The sequence below is a fragment of the Oryctolagus cuniculus genome, chromosome 4, assembly GCF_964237555.1.
Source record: "Oryctolagus cuniculus chromosome 4, mOryCun1.1, whole genome shotgun sequence".
In the NCBI taxonomy this organism is placed as follows: Eukaryota; Metazoa; Chordata; class Mammalia; order Lagomorpha; family Leporidae; genus Oryctolagus; species Oryctolagus cuniculus.
Window position 1 is genome coordinate 66,930,203 of NC_091435.1, and position 21,695 is coordinate 66,951,897.

Below are 21,695 nucleotides of genomic sequence, written 5' to 3' on the forward strand. Positions count from 1 at the left end.
AAGAACTGGGTGACCTACAACTTTTTTATACTTGTGGACTGTTGCTATCTTAAACATTTTGCTGCAAGCAGCAATTCCCTGAGGAATGGGGAACTGAAATACAACAGGTGGCTTGGCTGGCTCTCTCCAGCAGATGTAGAAAAAGCATGCCAAATGTTCTGTCACCAACGTCACCCAGCTTGCACGCATTCTTATTCTCTCTCTCTCTCTCTCCCCTCTCTCTCTCTCTCTCTCTCTCTCTGGGGCAGGTGGGTGTGTGTGCCTCTGTTCACCTACAATTGTTCTCTTGCCTTGCATATCTGGCAGGGCATACATAGACAAAGTAAAGAAGAAGGCTTTACTGCTGTGTTTAGAGTTCCCCTTAAAGCAAGCCATAGCAAAAGGACCATTCATGCTTTTCATTTTATCATGGCCCTAATGTTGCACCCAGTTTAGATCTACCTAAAGGCAATCAGGAATAGAAACCTCAATAAGAAACCAAGTCATCCTGCACTATATCAACAACACTCATGTAAGAATAGGTTTACTTAGGAATAATTCAATTCTCTGATCCTGAAAACAAGCAAAAATAAAATAAACTCCCAGAAAGACAAACTAAGCTGAGATTATACTACTATCTACTATAGTTTCATATATATCTTATAACATCAGACCCTAAGAAATGCCTAGAGATGATTCTGGAAACAGAAAATTAGTGTGGGGGTGGGGAAGAGAAGGGAGAGGAAGCATACAATTCCACTTTATTAAGTGTCACTGTGTTTTGACTGAATGCTAGCACACTCTAGGCAAAATATTGTCCCTTTCCTCAAGGGGATTTATGCTTAATAAAGGAAATATACACGTATATACAACCAGTTATAAACCAAGTACTTTCCTTATTATGGAAAAAAAGGCATGATAACACAAAAGAAGAAAGAATTCTGATTGTGAAGCAATGGCTAGTGTCATCAGAGAAAGCCTCACCTCACAGAAGGAGGTAGAGGAGGACAAAATTGTAGATACATTTTTTGTCACTTGGAAGAAATTAAAGCTCAAGGAGATAAAATAATCTACCCAAGAGAGCTGAGCTATGAGACAGAACTTACGCCCAGGTTTCTTTGTATTTAATGTCTGTCCTGCCCTTTCCTCCATACCAAAGAGGTGATCCTACAACCCATCTACCAGGGTATGGAAAGTTTTAAGGAATGGAGACAGAGAGATCAACATGAGTAAAGACACAGGGCATGAAAGTGCATTGCAAATGTGAGGAGGGTGGAGTATCACATGCATGAGTAGACATGGAAGAAGAGATTAGAAACATTTTCAAGTCAAAAATGTAGAGAAAAAAGTTCAAACCTTGGAAAAATATTAAACCATAGGTTATTCTCCTAGTTACTTAAATATGTCGCCCTTCCCTCAAATCAAATGAAATTTAAGAAAACTCCATGATATGGGAGGCATATTATTTCAGATACTCAGTAATAGCTGGATGACTAGAATTGTTGTTCCTGTTGTTGCTGCTGCTGTTTTTACAATCAGATGTCAAATGGACTATTCCAAAGTTTGATTTACATGACACGAAGAAAGATTAAGGGAGGAGGAAGAAGATAATGGAAAAATAGAGTACACAGGAATCATATCCACAAATTATCCTAAATCCATATATTTTTATAGTCTTCAAAGCAAAATTTTTCAAGAAATAACAGAAAAATTAAACTCTCTTTGGCTGCTGCTAGAAATTCAACTTAAACGGAACTTTCATCAAATTCAATCTAACTCCTTGGGTTCTCAAAAGACCTGATCTCAGGACTCAGTTTATTCTCAGAGAGGAAGTGTACAGGCGAGAGAGAAGGTATCGTGGGAAGAATCACTATGTTCCTAAATTTGTATATATGAAATTCATGAAGTTTGTATACCTTAAATAAAATTTTTAAAAAAGGAAGTATGTTGGCCGGCGCCGTGGCTCAATAGGCTAATCCTCCACCTAGCGGCGCCGGCACACCGGGTTCTAGTCCCGGTTGGGGCGCCGGATTCTGTCCCGGTTGCCCCTCTTCCAGGCCAGCTCTCTGCTATGGCCAGGGAGTGCAGTGGAGGATGGCCCAGGTGCTTGGGCCCTGCACCCCATGGGAGACCAGGAAAAGCACCTGGCTCCTGGCTCCTGCCAGGATCAGCGCGGTGCGCCGGCTGCAGCGGCGGCCATTGGAGGGTGAACCAACGGCAAAGGAAGACCTTTCTCTCTGTCTCTCTCACTGTCCACTCTGCCTGTCAAAAAAAAAAAAAAAAAAAAAAAAAAAAAAAAAAAAAAAAGGAAGTATGTTTAGTTATAACATCATCATTATCAACCACATCTGTATTTTATAAGACAAAATCTTTCTATATATGATAATGAAATTAACTTACCAAATACCCAATTTTCTCTTTCCAAGGATTTTTTTAACAAACAATTAAATCTGAATATATTTTCCTTTGTATGACTTCACTACTTCCAGATTATGTATATTCTTATTTGTATGCCTTATCATCAATATAAAATATCAAACAAAAGTATTTTCTATGTTTCATTGCCAGATTGAGAGAAATCCAGAAATTTACCAAGTTTTAATTGACCTAGTAAATTTAAGATAGAAATAAAAAAGCTTCCTAAACTTGTTCATGCCGAAGATGTATCAAATTCAAATAGGAAGTACACTGACCTATAAAAAGTACTTGTCTTGCTCTAGCAAAGAGGAGTCCTGTGTAAATGGATATCTCTATTTGAACTAAAGTTTACTTTGTTCGAATCAGAACTGATGTATCAGATCGCTTCAATAGTGTTCCTGTTACACAGGAAAAGCATCCTTTTTCCCAGATTTGTATTGCGGGGCACACGGTATTCTACCAAATCAAAATGCATAAACAAAGAACTTTTTAATACTCTAAAATTGATAAATCTCTCAAGACAGATGACAAAAAATATAATTTGCTGCAGCTGTCACTCTCAAAAATACTGTCCTAATAATAAACAGAGGCAGATATTATGGCACACTGGATGATGTCACTACTTGGGATGCCTACTTTTCATATAGAAGTGTGTGGGATGGATTTCACCTCTACTTCTGATTCTACTACCTGCACCTTGGGAGGCAGCAGGTGATGGCCCAAGTACTTGGGTTCCTGCCACCCACATGGGGGAATTGGGTGGAGTTTCTAGCTCTTGGCTGCAGCCTGGTCCAGCCCCCACTTGCTGTCGCTCTCTCCTCCCTTTGCTCTTTCTTGTTCTGCTTTTCAAATAAATAAACTTTAAAAAAAGTTCAAAATGGATTTTATACAGTCTTGCATCGCAGAATTTCAAGAATCCAAAGGTGCTATGAGTACCGAAACTCAAAGATTATCAATTCTATCAAGCCTATGACCTTGTAAGAGACTTTAAAAAACATTAGGAATCTAAATTTTCATTTAGCATTCTTTCAGGATAACTTTCTTTCACTTCCCCTTTGCCTTTGTTCTGCCTACACCAAAGTAAAACATTGTAAAATGTCTCTTTAAAATTCAGTTTAATGGGCTGACTTTTTGGCATAGTGGGTTAAGCCACGGCCTGCAACACCAGCATCTCATATGGGCACTGGTTCATGTTCTGTCTACTCTGCTTCCTGTCCAGCTCCGTGCTAATGAACCTGGAAAAGCAGTTGAAGATGGCATGCGTGCTTAGGCCCCTGCCCCCACATGGGAGACACAGATGAGGCTATTGGTCCCTGACTCCTGGCTTTGGCCTGGCTCACCCACAGCCATTGTAACCATCTGGGAAGTAGACCAGAGATGGAAGATCTCTCTCTCTCTGTCTCCCCCAACCTCTCTGTAACTCTGCCTTTCAAATAAATAAAATAAATCTTTAAATAAAAACTCAGTTCAAGAGTCATCTCTGTGACAAGTCTTCCTTTAACTATGTGCCATTGAAATGTCTCTCCCCTGTGCACCTATGGCCTCTTCTGCACAACTCTAAAGTTGCATTTACATACTCTAAGCTATAGTGTTTGATTTACTGTTGACAACAAGGAGCATGAATTATTCCCATTGTCTAGCTGAGTATCTGGGACAACCAGCTATCCAATAAATTTTTTTCAATTAATAAGTGACAAATAATTTCTATTTATACAGTAAGATAATTCCACATAAATGTTCAAAATTGTATCTTCTGACATTTCTATTTATTCTTTGTCCTACATTTTAATATACAAAGATATTCTAATTTTAGTTTTTGTGCATATTCTGGATTTCAACATCAGAATTTTCATCAGGTAACATATGTCACCAAAAGAGTTTAAACAAAAAGAGTATACATATATTTTACCTAACTACTGCCTGAAAGAATGGCATGGGTTTATGAACACAGTGATACATTTATATTCTGAAACTCAGTGATTGTGTTCTACTATGACTTGGGTATATAATTCTTTCTTCAAGCAAAGGGCTGTCAATAGGCAGCTTCCAAAAATAATGAATGTTTGCAGTAATAATTTCATGGGTTGACTGGAACTTAATAGCCTTTATTTCCAATTTAGCTTTGTGATATGTTCCAGTAGAAACAGTCTCAAATGAAATATAGTCTATTACAATGCTATTTAACCCTCTATTACTTTGTTAATCCTTTACTGGTGTATTTTGTGTTATGTTTACAGCTGTGGCAGACTATTAGACACCCCACTTTTTACTTTGCTGCATCTATCTTAGCATTTATCAATCCACTATACCTTATCCAGAAAGGGGCTGTCCTTTGATTCATTATCTGAGTAATAAAGACTCTTTGTTCATCTCTCGACAGCCAACCTCCTTCTAGATCCTCTTACTATTGAAGCATCACATCCAACAGAGGAAACAGAAAGATAAAATCCGTATTAGTTTGTCCCGGCTACTGTCAGGAGATTAAACTGGGGAAAATATTAAAAATCTAAAATAAATAAATGGCTTTGGTATGCATAGTTATGGACAAGTTTGACTGCCAGGAACACAGAATTCAGTGGTTTTAAATTTGCAAACTCCACATGTATTGAGACAATTAAGCTTGTTATTATGCACATAGTACAAGCTTTACATTCTGGAGGGGAAAATAATGAGATAAAAACTAGGGTAGTATTGAGATCACGGGGTTTCTAAGTATTTGACATACAGCAGAGCATTCCTGCAAATAATGTATTTTTTTCAGAGATATATAACAAATTCATTTCAGATGGTTTTGCAAAAACTACACATAATTGGTGTGTATCCTGGGAACACAGGGAAGAAACAGATCAAAAGTTCCAGAGGTTGGCCAGCACCGTGGCTCACTTGGCTAATCCTCAGTCTGCGGCACCAGTACCTTGGGTTCTCGTCCGAGTTGGGGAGCCAGATTCTGTCCTGGTTGCTCCTCTTCCAGTCCGGCTCTCTGCTGTGGCCCGGGAGGGCAGTGGAGGATGGTCCAAGTGCTTGGGCTCTGCACCCACATGGGAGACCAGGAGGAAGCATCTGACTCCTGCCTTCAGATCAGCGCAGCACACCGGCCGTGGCAGCCATTTGAGGGGTGAACCAATGGAAAAAAGGAAGACCTTTCTCTCTCTCTCTCTCTCTCTCTCTCACTGTCTAACTCTGCCTGTCAAAAAAAAAAAGTTCCAGAGGTGCCCAGACACAACTATTTTGAAGATAAACTATCCAAGGTCTCACGCATATTTCTTTTTTTTCCCAAAGAATTATGTATTTATTTATTTGAATGTCAGAGTTACACACAGAGAGAAGGAGAGGCAGAGAGAGAGAGAGGTCTTTCATTCCACTGGTTCACTCCCCAACTGGCCGCAATGGCTGGAGCTGTGCCGATCTGAAGCCAGGAGCCAGGAGCTTCTTCCAAGTCCCCTACACAGGTGCAGGGGCCCAAGGACTTGGGCCATCTTCTGCTTTCCAAGGCCACATGAGAGAGCCAAATCAGAAGTGGAGCAGCCGGGATTTGAACCAGGGCCCATATGAGATGCTGGCACTGCAGGCAGTGGCTTTACCCGCTGTACCACAGCGCCAGCCCCATGCATATTTCTGATAACAATAAGTCATTGCTTAATTATTATCCCCATAATGCCAAAATCAATAATTCAATGAAAATATGAATAAAATAGTTCAGGTAGTTGAAGAACAAAAATTCATTGGCAGGAATTTTGCTTTGGATTCTCTGTCACGGTACTCATGGTTATATTGGCTACTGTGCTTTTCCTGATAGTACTGCACAGAGAAGTGGCTAATACCATAGACTCATTTTGCAAGAGGTCAGATCAAATCAATATCATAATTCTTTGAATCACCTTTGATACAACCACACTAAAACCACTCACATGTTTTATCAAGACCACAATGAAATAGCTAGAATGACTACTATAAAAAAAGATAAGAGATAGCAAGTGTGTGAGGAGGGAACTCATACATTGGAGGGAATGTATACTGGCACAACCAATATATAAGTTCATCAGGAAATTATAAACAAAACTAGCACATAATTCAGGAAACCCCAACTGGGTGTATATATAAACAAAGTGAAATCAGTATCCTGAAGAGGTATCTGCATGAAGTTCATACCAGCATTATTTATAATAGCCAAGGTACAGAAACAACCTCAGTGTCTGCCATTGGATGAAAAGATAAACACATACTACGCGCGCACACACACACACACACACACACACAGAGACATATTATTCAGCCATAAAAAGAAGCAATTCCAGCCATTTAAGACAGGGTGGATGAATCTAGAGGATATTATGTGAAGTAAAGTAAGCCAGACAGAGACTTTATGATCCCATTTATATGTGGAACCTAAAAATGGTTTAACTCACAGAAGCAGAGAGTAGGATAGTGGATTCCAGGGACAGGGCAGCAGGGGAAGTAAGAAGATACTGGTCATTAAGAGTATAAATTGTATGTTATAAGACAAGAGCTCTGGTGATGTAACATACAGCATGGTGATTATAGTTACTTATACTGAATGGTTTACTTGAAATTTGCTAACAGAATAGATCTAATTACCCTCATTCTCCCCACCCCATCCCCCACACACAAATGGGAACTACGTGTGGTGATGGATGTGTAAATTAGTGATAATCATTTCATAATGTATATAGACATAAAATCAACATATTGAACACCTTGAATATAAAGATATATATACATTTTTGTTTGTTAATTATACCTCTATTAAACTGGAAGAAAGTAATTGTGTCATCAAAAAAAATCACATATTTGGGGGCCAGCATTGTGGCACACCAGGTAAGCTGCACCTGCAAGGCCATATATGTACCAGTTCAAGTACAGGCTGCTCCACTTTTTTTTTTTTTTTGACAGGCAGAGTAGACAGTGAGAGACAGAGACAGAGAGAAAGGTCTTCCTTTGCCGTTGGTTCACCCTCCAATGGCCGCCACGGCGGGCTCGCTGCGGCCAGCGCACCATGCTGATCCGATGGCAGGAGCCAGGTACTTATCCTGGTCTCCCATGGGGTACAGGGCCCAAGGACTTGGGCCATCCTCCACTGCACTCCCTGGCCACAGCAGAGAGCTGGCCTGGAAGAGGGGCAACCGGGACAGAATCCGGCGCCCCGACCGGGACTAGAACCCGGTGTGCCGGCACCGCAAGGCAGAGAATTAGCCTAGTGAGTCGCGGCGCCGGCCAAGGCTGCTCCACTTCTGATCCATCTCCCTTCTAGTGTTCCTGGGAAGTGGAAGATGGCCCAAATGGCCTAAGTGCTTGGGCCCCTGCCACACAAGTGGGAAATCTGGATGGAGTTCCTGGCTTCTGGTTTCAGCCTGGCCCAGCCCCAGCCATGTGGCCATCTGAGGAGTGAACCACTGGATAAAGACCTCTCTCTCTCTCTCTCCCTTTTCCTCTCTCTCTCTCTCTTTATATATGTGTGTGTGTGTGTGTGTGTGTATAAAACTCTGCCTTTCAAATAAATAAATAAAACTTTTTTTTAAAGAAAAGCACATATTTAAACAAAACTTCATCAAGTTCATTTTTTTTTTATTTGACAGGTAGAGTTATAGACAGTGAGAGAGAGAGACAGAGAGAAAGGTCTTCTTCCGTTGGTCCATTCCCTCCCCCAAATGGTTGAATACAGCCAGCGCTGCACCAATCCGAAGCCAGGAGCCAGGTGCTTCCTCCTGGTCTCCCATATGGGTGCAGGGGCCCAAGCACTTGGGCCATTCTCCAATGCCTTCCCAGGCCACCGCAGAGAGCTAGACTGGAAGAGGAGCAACCGGGACTAGAACCCAGCACCCATTATGGGATGCCAATGCTGCAGGCAGAGAATTAACCAAGTGAGCCACGGTGCCAGACCCACCAAGTTCATTTTAAAACACAAGATTAACTACAGTGGATGAGATTTCTTTTGGCATCCTCTTTGCCTGCTCTGGAATTAACGGGTGCTTATAGAAATGTAGGAACTAGATATTGCATGAACGTGAGCTATAATTTTAGTAAATCACAGAATCTAGTAGCTACCAATAGAAAAGTTATTGATGAGCCAGGAGATTGTTTTTGTCTTCTAAAGTAGATACCAAAGCAATGAGAATAAAGAAGTGAGAACAGGCCAGCGCCGCGGCTCAATAGGCTAATCCTCCACCTAGCGGCGCCGGCACACCGGGTTCTAGTCCCGGTCGGGGCGCCGGATTCTGTCCCGGTTGCCCCTCTTCCAGGCCAGCTCTCTGCTGTGGCCAGGGAGTGCAGTGGAGGATGGCCCAAGTCCTTGGGCTCTGTACCCCATGGGAGACCAGGAGAAGTACCTGGCTCCTGCCTTCAGATCAGCGCGATGTGCCAGCCGTGGCGGCCATTGGAGGGTGAACCAACGGCAAAAGGAAGACCTTTCTCTCTGTCTCTCTCTTTCACTATCTACTCTGCCTGTCAAAAAAAAAAAAAAAAAGTGAGAACAGTACCAGAAGACTTTCTCAATGGAAACGTAATGTCTGGGACAGAGCTGATAAAAGAAAGTGGTCTCATTGGTTCAAATAAATCTACCTTTCTGCAAAGCAAAAATTTAAAGAGCAAGGACATCAAAGATTTAAAATCTTTGATAATAAATGATTTCCTGGACAGAAATCAAGAATGCTTCTACGTTCTCAAGAGTACTCATCATGCTGCTTGCCTTCAGTCAGTGTTAATAATTGTAATATGTCTGTCCCTACTGTGACCTCTGAGAGAACTTGTCTTCCAAGTCATTTCTCCAAACACCAACATCCTTTACTCTCTGCTCCAGGACAAGCCCACTTCCTCAGGCAGGGATGGCCCTCTTCCAAATCCAGACCATTCCTGCTGGCAGCTCTTGTCTGGGTCCAATTGGCCTCAGTTGGAGGCCCAGATGGCTCATTTCTCAAACCCCTGCAGGACTTTAGAAGTATCCACCCCTTCCTGATTGCCCTGCCATTAGTGCCATCAAGACTTGAATGTTCTCCCTAAATCCTAACCCAGTTTAGTAAAGCACATAGATGCTGTTCCCAGAGAACAGAGTTGGTCATGGAGTGAAGGCAGTTTCCAAAAGGGTGCAATACATTTATCAAATGTAAATAACTGCCGTTCAACTATAGATTTAGTTTTCATTAATAAGATTTCTTGTATATATAAATGGTCATTACATCTATATTAATCAATATCTCTTGATTTGTCAATCAGTTGATAGAAATTTCAGGCTGATAGATGAATAGAAATTATCTGAAAATATCATGTATAGATAGAAGTATAAATACAATATAGAGATATAGGTATATGGAGATTCTATAGTTAATAGCTATGTCTGTATAAAATACAAATATACATTTTTTAAATTAGCAATTGGATACTCTGTTTAAATACACTTATATCGGTGCTAATCTATCTAAATATTTTTAAAGAATTTCTGAAAATTTGTCAGTTTATCTATGGTTGCCACACTATATTAGACAAGCTACAAAGATTTTCAGCAAATTTGAAGAGTATGTTTTAGATCATGTCATTTAAAATATTGACTCTGTGTCAAATGCAGAATTCAAGCTGGGAGACTTTCTAAGACAGGCGAAGATGAGGACGGATTGTCACCTCCTTTCAAGTACACATTTGGGATGCTCTATTTTAAGATGTGGATTATATGATGTATACAAATTTCACTTTTTGAGTTTCAAAGAACTCCTCAGTCATCTTACAGAACAGGTAAATTGAGGATATGTGTTTCCCAGGGCTTTGGTAACAAATTACCTCAATATAGCAGCTTAAGACAACAGAAATTTATTCACTCACAGCTTTGGTGATGAAAAGTCTGAAGTCGGGATGTTGGCAGGACTACATACCCTGTCTGACAGCTCCAGGGAGAAATCCTTCTTCACTTCTTTTAGTTTCTGGTGGTAGTCAGCAATCCTTCACATTCCTTGCCTTTAGTAACAAACTCCATTCTCTGCCTCAGCCTTCACATAGTCTCTCTCCCTGTGTCTCCTCTGTGTCTTCAAATCTTTCTCTTAAAAAGGCAACAGTCATTGAATTTAGGACATACTCCAATCCAGTATGATCTTATCTTTATTTGATTATATCTGCAAAGATCTGATTTCCAAATAAGGTCACATTCACAGGTACCAGGGATTAAGACATCAGCATATCTTTTTGGCAGACACAATTCAACAAACAACAGGAAAATCTTTAACATGGATCAAAAATCCACTTTGTCAGAGGCTCCAAATACCAATCTGGAGAGATAGGTGCCAGGACACAAAATGCCATATACACAGGAAACAAGTAGGATTACAATTAGGACTCTAAAAAGGATTAAAAAAAAAAAAAAAGTTGTTGTCCAAACTCAGTTACTTTTGATAGTGAAGGTGAGTACAATTAATAATTAGGTCAGGGAGTGAGTGTTTATCCTACCAGTAAAGATATCTGCATTCCACATCAGAGAGTCTAGGTTCACTTCCTGGCTCTGGCTCCTGAATCCAGCTTCCCACCAATGCAGATGTTGGCAGGCAGCATTGATAGCTCAAGTATTGGACTCCAGGAACCCAAGTTGGAGACCTGGATTTTAACCTCAGATCTGAGCTTTGGCCCTGGCCCAGTCTCAGTCATCATAGGCATCTGAGGAGTAATTCAGCAGATGGAAGCTTGCGCTCGCCGCTCTCTCGCTCTCTCTCTCTCTTTTTCCTCCTTTTGTCTCTCTTTCTCTCTCTCTACTCCCAAGTAGATAGAAAATTGATTAATTAATAAGTCATGACAACACATATATGTCAACACAGTCCTTAAAAAAACCATCATGTGGGGCCAGTGTTATGGCATGGCAGGTCAAGCCTCCCCCTTGCCTGCTATGCTGGCATCCCATATGGGTGCCTGTTCGAGACCTGGCTGTTCCACTTCCAATCCAGTTCCCTGCTAATCTGCCTGGGAAAGCAACAGAAGATGGCCCAAGTGCTTGGGCCCCTGCATCCATGTGGGAGTCCCAGAAGAAGCTCCAGGCTTCCAGCTTCAGCCTGGCCCAGCTCTAGCCATCGTAGCCATTTGGAAAGTGGACCAGTGGATGGAAGATCAATCTCTTTCCCTCTCTCTCTCTCTCTCTCTCTGTCCTCCTCTCTCTGAAACTCTGTCTTTCAAATAAAAAATAAATCTTAAAAAAAAAAAAAACTGTAAAGCATGATCACCTTAGTCCTAAAGGCGAAAAAAATCACAATATTAAATTCTTGAATTATAGCTATTATTTTGCATTTGAGTTGGTTTTTTCAAATTTATTTTATTTAAAAGGCAGAGAGACACAAGGAGGGAAAAAGATCTCCCTTCCAGTGGCTCATACTCTCCATCTGCCTGCAACAGCTAAGGCTGGGGCCAGACTGAAGCTAGGAGCTGGAAACTTAATCAAGGTTTTCCACATTGGTGGCAGGGACCCAAATATATGAGCCATCACCTGATGCCTTCCAGAGTGTTCCTTAGCAAGAGGCTGGAATTAGGAGCAGAGCTGAAACTCAAACCAAGGCAATCTAGAGTGGAATGTGGGTATCCCCAGTCTCATCTTAACCACTACACCAAACACCCACCCCTGAGTTATTTCTTGAATGGGAAACTCCATGTAGGCTTTTTTTTTTTTTGTAGATTTTAACAAAATATTTTTAGAAGTATGTATTTATTTATGCGAAAGGTAGAACAACAGAAAGAGAAGGAGAGACAGAGGGAAACAGATCTTCCATCTGCTTCACTCTCCAAATGGCTGCAACAGCCAGGGCTAGACCAGGTCAAAGCCAGAAGCCAGGAACTTCGTGTGGATATTCTACATGGCTGGCAGGGGCCTGAGCACCTGGACTATCTTCTGTCTTCCCAGGTGCATTAATGGGCACCTGGATTGGAAACAAAGCAGCCAGGACTCAGACACTCCAACATGGGATGCTGGCATCAAACAGCTACCCTACAATGCCAGCCCCTGAAACGCGCTCTAGACTGAGGCATAGCAGGGATTTCAGTATTTAATGATGGATTATAATTTTTAGAGTGACACTCGCTAATTTAAAGAAATAAATTATTTATACATTGGGATTTCTGTTTATATCGTAATTGAAACCAAGGTTGCTGTGAATTTTTTCATGAACTTAGATTTAGCTACCTTTAAGTTAGAATTTCATACTTTTTTTAAAGAATATTTTATTTATTTTTATTTGAGAGTTAGAGTTACAGACAGTGACAGGGAGAGACAGAGAGAAAGGTCTTCCTTCCGTTGGTTTACTCTCCAAATGGCCGCAACAGCCGGAGCTGCACCAATCCGAAGCCAGGAGCCAGGCACTTCTTCCTGTTCTCGTATATGGGTGCAGGGGCCCAAGAACTAGGGCTATCTCTACTGTTTTCCCAGGCCATAGCAGAGAGCTGGACTGGAAGTGGAGCAGCCAGGACTAGAACCAGCACCCATATGGGATGCGGGCGCCACAGGCGGAGGATTAACCTACTGTGCCACAGCGCCGGTCCCCAGAATTTCATACTTTCAATTTATATTAATAAGGCACTCTCAAACATTACTATGTTATACCCCTCAATGCATTTGATCATTTGGCAGGAATGTTACTGGTTAACTTTCCTAAATCTTGTTTCTCATGCCATCAAAATGAAACCCACCACAGAAAAGCTGAGGGATAGAATCAAGGACTGAACAATAACTGCTTAGCTATCCAAAGTTACCGACATTCAAATACTAAAACAGAATAAGGAATTTGGGGGTTATTTGGATTTTTGCAGGACAAAATGTGAAAAAATTAACTAGCTGAGTTTATCTTAAAAACTAGGTCATCTCACAGAATGAAAGAATGGCTGTCTAATTATCTAGAAGCTTGAAACCTCAAACTGGTTAAACCACTGTGTTTGTCTTATTAGAGATTAGCCTTTTAGACATCTTATAAACCTGGCTGGGTCCTAGATAATGATAATCAATTATATAGTTAATGGATCCCCAAGGTTACCACACAAAATGTTAGATACCATAGTAACCGCATAAAAATAAGATATCACAGAGACATTTTTTGTTAAGTATTCAGAATATGCTTATTTACAAATCTAACTAGAAAAATAGAACAACAAACTGGTTACCCCAACTAAAAGTAAGAGTATCCTAAAGCAGGAAGCCAATTAGTAAGGGCTGGAATCATAAGGAAATTTACAGGTTAAGTGTTATAAGTACTGATCTTTGAACAGAATACCGCTAGAGGGAGACGATATAGAGGAACAAAGGAAGGAGGAAGGAACTAACATTGTCGGAGTAACTACTCAACCTACTGTGTTAGGCAGAGTACCAAACACATTATTTACATGGTCTAATTGGATCCTCACAGCAAGCCTAGGTGGTAAGTAAATAGTTAGAATAGGGGCTGACATTGTGGCAACCTGGGACACCAGCATCCCATATGGGCACCAGTTTGAGTCCCAGCTGCTCCACCTCCTATTTACTCCCTGGTTTTTTCTTTTCCTTCTTCTTCTTCTTCTTCTTCTTTTTTTTTTTTTTTTTTTTTTTTTTTTTTTTTTTTTTTTGACAGGCAGAGTGGACAGTGAAAGAGAGAGAGAGAAAGGTCTTCCTTTGCCATTGGTTCACCCCCAATGGCCGCTGTGGCCAGTGCACTGCGGCTGCACACTGCGCTGATCCAAAGCCAGGAGCCAGGTGCTTTTCCTGGTATCCCATGTGGGTGCAGGGCCCAAGGACCTGGGTCATCCTCCACTGCTCTCCCGGGCCACAGCAGAGAGCTGGACAGGAAGAAGAGTGACCAGGACAGAATCCGGCGCCCTGACCGGGACTAGAACCCAGTGTGCCGGCGCCACAGGCGGAGGATTAGCCTATTGAGCCGTGGCACCGACCTCAACTCCCTATTAATGCACCTGGAAAAGCAGCAGAAGTCCTTGGACCCCTACAACCATATGGGAGACCCCAATGATGCTCCTGGCTCCTGGCTTTGGCCTGGCCCAGCCACAGCTGCTGCAACCATTTGGAGAGTGAATATTGGCAGGTGGAATTGCAACTCTTTCAAAAATAAATCTTTTTTTAAAAAAAAATTGCTAATTAACACAAATAGAAGACACTGGAGAGGATATCTCAGCAAAGACAGTCTGAGTCCAGACCCACATTTTGTTCCATACTAAGTTATGTCACCTATTCCCATCACATGGTAAGGAGACTGGTCTGCTAAAACCAAGGTCAGAATATTGGAAAGGAGCAAGCTCTCAAAGAAAGTGGAACCTCAGCTCCCAGTAGCTCCTCATCAGTAAATAGGCCTCACACTGAAGTGAAATTTCCTGATTTGGAAATTCGCACTTAATCTTCATTTTATCTTCTACAACTATTCAAAGAAATTACTCCAAGATTTCACTTGTTACAAGGAAATGCGTGGAGGAAAAAGGCAATGTTACACAGCTGCCAGTGGGAGTAATTTTTAGCAGCTTGAATTGATATTAATATAAGCCATAATCTGAGTGTAAATGCAATGAGTCAGTATACCGCCACTTGGTACATTTCAGGGCCATTTTTCTTCACTTGTTTGCTGTCATTTCCCAGATTATATTCCTCTTATATACAAAGGACCATACAGAAAGGGATGGCAAAAAATAAATAACAACTCACTTTTCGTAGAGGTTATTTGACTTGGTTACACACTAGGGGATCAAATTTTCAAAGGTTTTTAAGTAATTATTCCATGGATAGTTTAAAGTTTACATAAGCATGGGCAACTACCAAAGGACACAAAAGTTTCCTGGATAAAGAAATGCCTTAACCAATAAAAATTTTAGGTGTACTTTCTTACCGATGAATAAGAATCTATGGGCTTCTTAGTTCACAGTGACAAAAGAGCTATGAACGCCTCATGTACCTCCCCACATGGGATCATGCTTATATTGGTTAATTAGTGTTGGTAAAAACCAAGTGAAATCCTAAGATAAAAATGCTATAAATTATACATAGGAGACATTGGTAAAGGTGTTATCAGCAGCAAGATTCAAGGTTTTGTTTTGTTTTGTTTTGTTAGCTGAAATACAGATTCTGCTTAAGGTACATCATATCCCTTAAGATGAGGATTTTAGCAAGGTAAGTTTAATACTCATTAAACTCAAAGTTTTACAAGTGAACCTAAGTAATTAATAATGTGTAAAGATGTTTTCCTCCCTTCATTAAAGAGGGCAGATGTGCAATGCATTAACTCATAAACAGGTTAAGTGCAAAACAGCTTTCCTCCCTCTGGAATTTGCTGAAGAAAAGTGTCTAGGAAAAGAAAAAGGGGGAAAGCAAGAAAAAGGTAAATGCTTTCACAAGATTGTTGGAGAGAGTAAAATAAGAGTTACCTCAACTTAAAAATGCTGGCTCATCTGCAGGCTTATTTGCTATGCACAGATTCTGTGCCAAGCATTGAAGGTACAGTCTGAACATGACAGACACAGAGTTTGAGCAAATCTAATTGGGGAGCCACACAAGTAAGTCAGGGGAGAAGACATGTGCTGAGTGATAAGGAGACTCATCTCTGACTTGGAATATTAGGAAAGGGTTTTTTTTGTTTTTTTGGTTTTTTTTTTTTTGAGAAAGTACTGTGTAAGATGAGACATAAAATACCTGAGGATGAATCATCTGAATGAACAATTGGGGTGAAATGGGATAAAAGTTAGCATGGAGAAAAGGTTTATTAACAATGTTCCAAGTATCCCTAATACACACATTATAGTTAAGAAACTAAAAAGAGGGGGCCGGCGCCATAGCTCACTTGGTTAATCCTCCACCTGCAGCGCCAGCATCCCATATGGGCACTGGGTTCTAGTCCCAGTTGCTCCTCTTCCAGTCCAGCTCTCTGCTGTGGCCCGGGAGGGCGGTGGAAGATGACCCAAGTGCTTGGGCCCCTGCACCCGCATGGGAGACCAGGAGGAAGCACCTGGCTCCTGGCTTCGGATCGGCACAGTACTGGCCGTGGTGGCCATTTAGGGAGTGAACCAACAGAAGGAAGACTTTTCTGTCTCTCTCTCTCTCTCACTGTCTATAACTCTACCTGTCAAAAAGAGGGAAGGAAGGAAGGAAGGAAGGAAGGAAGGAAGGAAGGAAGGGAGGAAGGGAGGAAGGGAAAGAAAGAAAGGAAAGAAACTAAAAAGAGCTCAATATTCCTGGAGTACCGAGTTCCTTGAGGGGGCCCACTTCACTCAAGAACACTGAGTGGACATTACCATGCGCCTCCTCCTCAAAGAGGTTAAATCCACTTGTGCAGTCGGAAGTGTGATTCAACCACGGGCTAACTATACAGAACAGATTGGGGAAAGGAGACCTCGCCTCCCTGTCTCCTCTCTTCAGCACCCCTTGAGTACCATAAAAGGTTTGTGAAAATTAAGAACAGAATGCTCATATAGCTCAAACTCATCAGAAGAGGCTTAAAATTTGTCTTAAGTATCAGTGTGCTCACTGGTTCTCTTACAAGAAGAAGTAAATCAAATCTGAGCAGAGAAACAGGAGTAGGTGTCAGCCTTAGCTGAGGGTAGGAACATGTAGTTAAAAAGAAAAAAGCCACATGGCAAAAGCATCAGGTAACCCAGGAGAGGGCAGGGGTTGGCCAGTAAGGCAAGGAGTCCATACATATGGCTCTTTGATCTGAGTGGGAGTTCAGTAAGCAGAATGGGAAATTACACCAGGAGGTAAATACAGCAAAGAGAATATTTTTACCATTCTCTGGAGAAATTCTAAGACCTAGTAACCACACTATTTAGGAAAAGTGGATCCTGAGATCTCTTTAAATGTCAAATCCTTTGTAAACTTGTATAAGGAATAGTAAAAAATTCAAGTTCCTTCTACCACCAGAGAAAGGAGGTAAATTAAAACTGTGGGAGCCACAACATCATTCATTGGTCAATCCCAGCACCGCAAAGTGAAGATCAGAACACTCTAACCTATCACTAGGAAGGTTTATCCACAAGAGGACAGGTAGGGTTTGCTATGCTGTCCTTTCTCATGCACAGTTCAGATGGCTGTGTGTGCATCTTAGAAGTAATAAAACAGGACAAAGATGAAGAAGGAAAAAAAGTAACCAAAATGAAAGAGCAGCAAGACCGCACCCACTAAGGAGGATCAGTACATGAGCATGATGTGTCCAATCGCTTGTCGAAGTATGTGATGGGTCCCCTTCTGGAAAGTGACCCAATTGTGGGTGATAGGTGCAAAGTATAAGGGTAGAAAGTAAAAATACAATTTGTTAGGTAAAGTACATGGGATTATCATTCATATAAATTTTACACATCAAAACAAAAGCATATGTTGTTTGAGGGATACATTTATAAGTAATATTTTAAAAACACATCAAGCTCATAAATTGGTTCTCTATGAGGGAAGTAAAAAGAAGATTGGGACTAAGTAAATAAAGAAGAGCTACTCTAGCTATGCTTTAAGTCCAAAGCAAAATGTGAAAAGGGTTAGATTTTTAAATTTCAGGTAGGTACACGGGTGTATGTTACACTGTTCCTGTAATTGTATGATGTGTTTTCCTTGATTCCTCTTCTTCATTGTATTTCTTTATTTTTAATTTTTTAGTTTTTGAAATAACATATTTTTAATTTACACTACAAAGTATTTATGCTCTCCTAAATAAGGAGTTCAACAAGTAAAAAGTAGAAAAACCATAGTTCAGCAAGAATATAGTTTTGCCAAACTTTATTTTATATCATAGTCATATACATTGTTAAGAATGATATGCTACTATAGTTTTAATGATGTTATTATTTTAGAATTTACGGTATGTGAGTGAAATTGACATCTTTTTATTTAAGTACTGTTTACGGTTCTTGTTTCCTTTTGCTACCTTTTGAAAATACAGAAAGAGGGAGAGGGAGGAGGAAAGAGGAATGGAGAGGGGAAAAAACAGAAGGAGCAATGGGAGTTAGGGAGAGGAGAGAGGGAGAGGGGGAGGAAGAGGGAGAGGTGAGGAAGGGAGGGAGGGTTGGAAGGAGAGAGAGTGTGTGTGTGTGTGTTTTCAGGACAAACTGTGAAGCATCAAGGTATATAATCTCACCAGCTAATTACGGGCAAGTATTTAATGTCACTGCATTCTGGGAGTAACTGGAAGGCAGTTTTCCATCCAATACAGGGTGATCTTTAGTTTTCTTTCTAGTTTGTTTGTTTTTTTTTCCCTAAAACCACTTTCGAGAAACAGTCTGGCTGACGCAACCATTCTCTGTGGCTCAGCTTTGTTTATTTTCAGAAGTTGTTGATTAACTGATGTATTTTATGCCAACTGAAACTTACGGACACATTATCATGATTGATAGGAATTGTGAACTAAAATAAAAAGATTTCCTGAAGAATCTCATATGTACTATTGGACACCTTTTAAATCCTTCTAGCCAAGGTGTTCCCTAGCCCTATTCATACCATTGCTGTGAAATCTTAAAATTTTCTAAAATTCTAGATCATATTGTGCCTACAGTTCCAAAAAAGTCACTTTTCCTCTAAATCAATATGCGGGTATAAGAGATACCTGTAATACAGTTTATTATTAACAGTTTATATTTAGCAAGCAAGAGAGTTTTTCATATCCTATGAAAGAGAGAGAGTAGGACACAAAACTTTTATCCAATTGGTTATCCGGAGCTCTATTTGCAGAGCTGGGAAAGAGAAACTGAGTCACACTGAAAGACAAATAAGAGGCTGGCGCCGTGGCTCACTTGGTTAATCCTCCACCTGCAGCGCCAGCATCCCATATGGGCTCTGGGTTCTAGTCCTGGTTGCTCCTCTTCCAGTCCAGCTCTCTGCTGTGGCCCGGGAGGGCAATGGAGGATGGCCCAAGTGCTTGGGCCCCTGTACCCACATGGGAGACAGGAGGAAGCACCTAGCTCCTGGCTTCGGATCGGCGTAGCTCCGGCCATGGCAGCCATTTGGGGAGTGAACCAATGGAGGGAAGACCTTTCTCTCTGTCTCTCTCTCTCTCACTGTCTATAACTCTACCTGTCAAATAAATTAAAAAAAAAAAAAAGAAAGAAAGAAAGAAGAAAAACAAATGAACTGAAACCAAGTACAAAGAAAACCAATAAATTTGTATAATTTTTTGTCAATGAGTTATAGGAGCCCAAAGAATTGAACTTCCTGAGATTACATGTGATGAGATTAATGGCAGATAGAATCAATGGATAAGGATACTTCTAAATGGGAAAATAAATGACATACAGAGCAATGTTTAGGTATCCTCCAAAACACAGAGGGAGCCCTGAACACAAAACCCAGATTGTCTGAGTAAATTGCACTGACTGTTAGAGAAGAGTGGGATTCTATGATTTAAGAACATAATATTTTTGACTATTTTCCATTATATGTCATGTCAATACCCACTATCAGTCCACTAGCTCCATCTTCCCAGAAATAAGGCAAAAAGTAGCTGAGGGTCACAAAGTAATGAAAATTATAAATTATCACTTCCATGCCTGTACTGAGCTATCCAGCATTATTTGCATTTACTTAAAATATATTTGAGTGAATTCTGAAGGTGAAATAGGGACCAATAAGTTATTCTATAAATACAATTAAATGAAAGAGAAACTACTGCATACTTAAGATAAAACCTACAGTCTGGCTACAGTTTGGAAGTACTGAAAGGGTAAACTATGGCTTTGGATTTTTCTGGTCCATGGCAGAAATTTCACTAGCAGAACTGGAAGCAAGGGAACAACTGATTATTTATCTGAAAGCAACTGCTACACAGCTGTTGGTGCTTTTGTGCTAAATAAGAGATGGATTTACTTCCTACCTAAAGGCTTGACAGTTAAGTTACCACTCATTTAACCTGATTATAAAAATACATGATATATGTGACCATGTGCATCCACACAAGTGACATACACATGCATGTAGAAAAACTGCTCCAAAAATATATTTATGTAGGTATAAATGTATTAAGATTAAACCTAAACCTTGCTTGAAACAGTTAAGAGCCAAATACTACAAAATCATGATATAGTTCCTCTCATTACTAAGTGAGTTAAAAAGAAAAGAAAAAAATAAGTACAATGAAACAAGAATTGGAGCCTCTGGCAGATGCTTCTCTTGTGTGATGTTTTTCCCTAACAGGAATGAAATGCAGATGAAAACGAAAAGTGAAAGTTTAAATGTGTTTTGTATAAATGTGAGGAGTAAACATGTCAAATGGCAGAATTAGTAGCACATGTGTTGGGAAAGAAGCGTGATAGCATTTGAAGAGCTAAAATTGGAGGCGAGCAATGACAGTGACCAAGAAACAAATTGCCTAGGTGTTAGTTCCAATATAGGAGATGAGAAACAGAGCAGAGGCAAGAGAAGGGGTAGAAGAAACATCCCTAACAAATTATATTTTGTTGGGTTTTAAAAAAATGTGTGGGGAGAGGAAAGTGAGCTAGGTTATGACTAAGGGAAATGCAGGGAGAAGTCCACACTCATATACTTTCATGAGCAACCAAATAAATGTAATTTAACTTGTGAGGGTGATATTAACACATCCTTAAAAGAACTGAGGTAAGCAGCAGAGTAGATGAGGGAGAAACATGCTACTTAATAACTAAGAGTTGATGAAATGTTTATATTGTGACACCTTAGTAATCTAAGGTAGTACACCAAGAAGATGGAGGGTGAGTCTTGCAAGTAAGCACATTTCTAATACAGTGAAAGTTTATCCCCTTAAATCACAGCACCAAACAATGCTGTGGAAAATTGCCCTGAGAAGTATAATACCCTTCTGTGATCAAATAAACATACAGAATAGTATTTAATTCCTTCTTAGTAACAGAGTCCTAATCATGAACATCATGTTTTAGATGCTCAAAGCCATTGAGATAGGCAGTTTTCAGACTGAATTCCTCCCACCTGCCAGTCCATTCTAACAGCCAATTTTAGGCACCTCTTCCTTTATGTGGCAATTCCAATAGCACAGAGGAGAGCCACCATACTAAATGACTTCATATCGTTGGCTGCTCCAGTTTTCTAAACAGTTTCTTACTTTATCCCCAGGCTGGCTTCCAGATACCCATTTGCTCACTTCCTGGTTGTCACCTAACATGAACTAAAGATTGACAGGAGGAAAATTACTTTTTGTCATTTTATGGAGTATTGACTCAAAAAAGGAAAAATATGGCTCTACTCTCTGCTAAGTAGCAAAATGTATAGGCTTAGTCATGGGCTGGCTGTATTCTTTTTCTGAGATATTTTCAACTAAATTTTGGATAGTGAAAATTACATAGTATCTGATTGTTACAGCGATACAGATCCTGCAGTGTCACCCTCTTGCACTCAC

The 21,695-nt window shown here is 40.5% G+C and overlaps 1 protein-coding gene across 6 annotated transcripts in view; it reads right to left on the reverse strand.

Moving 5' to 3' along the window:
• The window catches only part of LOC103350555 (uncharacterized), a 66,540-nt gene that overhangs the window by 31,273 nt on the left and 13,572 nt on the right, over positions 1-21,695 (reverse strand). For 2 of the 6 annotated variants that reach the window (XM_070072072.1, XM_008266971.4), the window contains exon 2: positions 10,275-10,438. The exons of 2 other annotated variants lie outside the window; for them this stretch is intronic. The gene's annotated coding sequence lies outside the window, so the exon portion shown is untranslated. Of the gene's footprint in view, positions 1-4,706; positions 4,802-10,224; positions 10,439-21,695 lie in introns of all 6 variants that reach the window. 2 more of the 6 variants (XM_051819063.2, XM_008266973.4) reach the window with 2 other exon arrangements.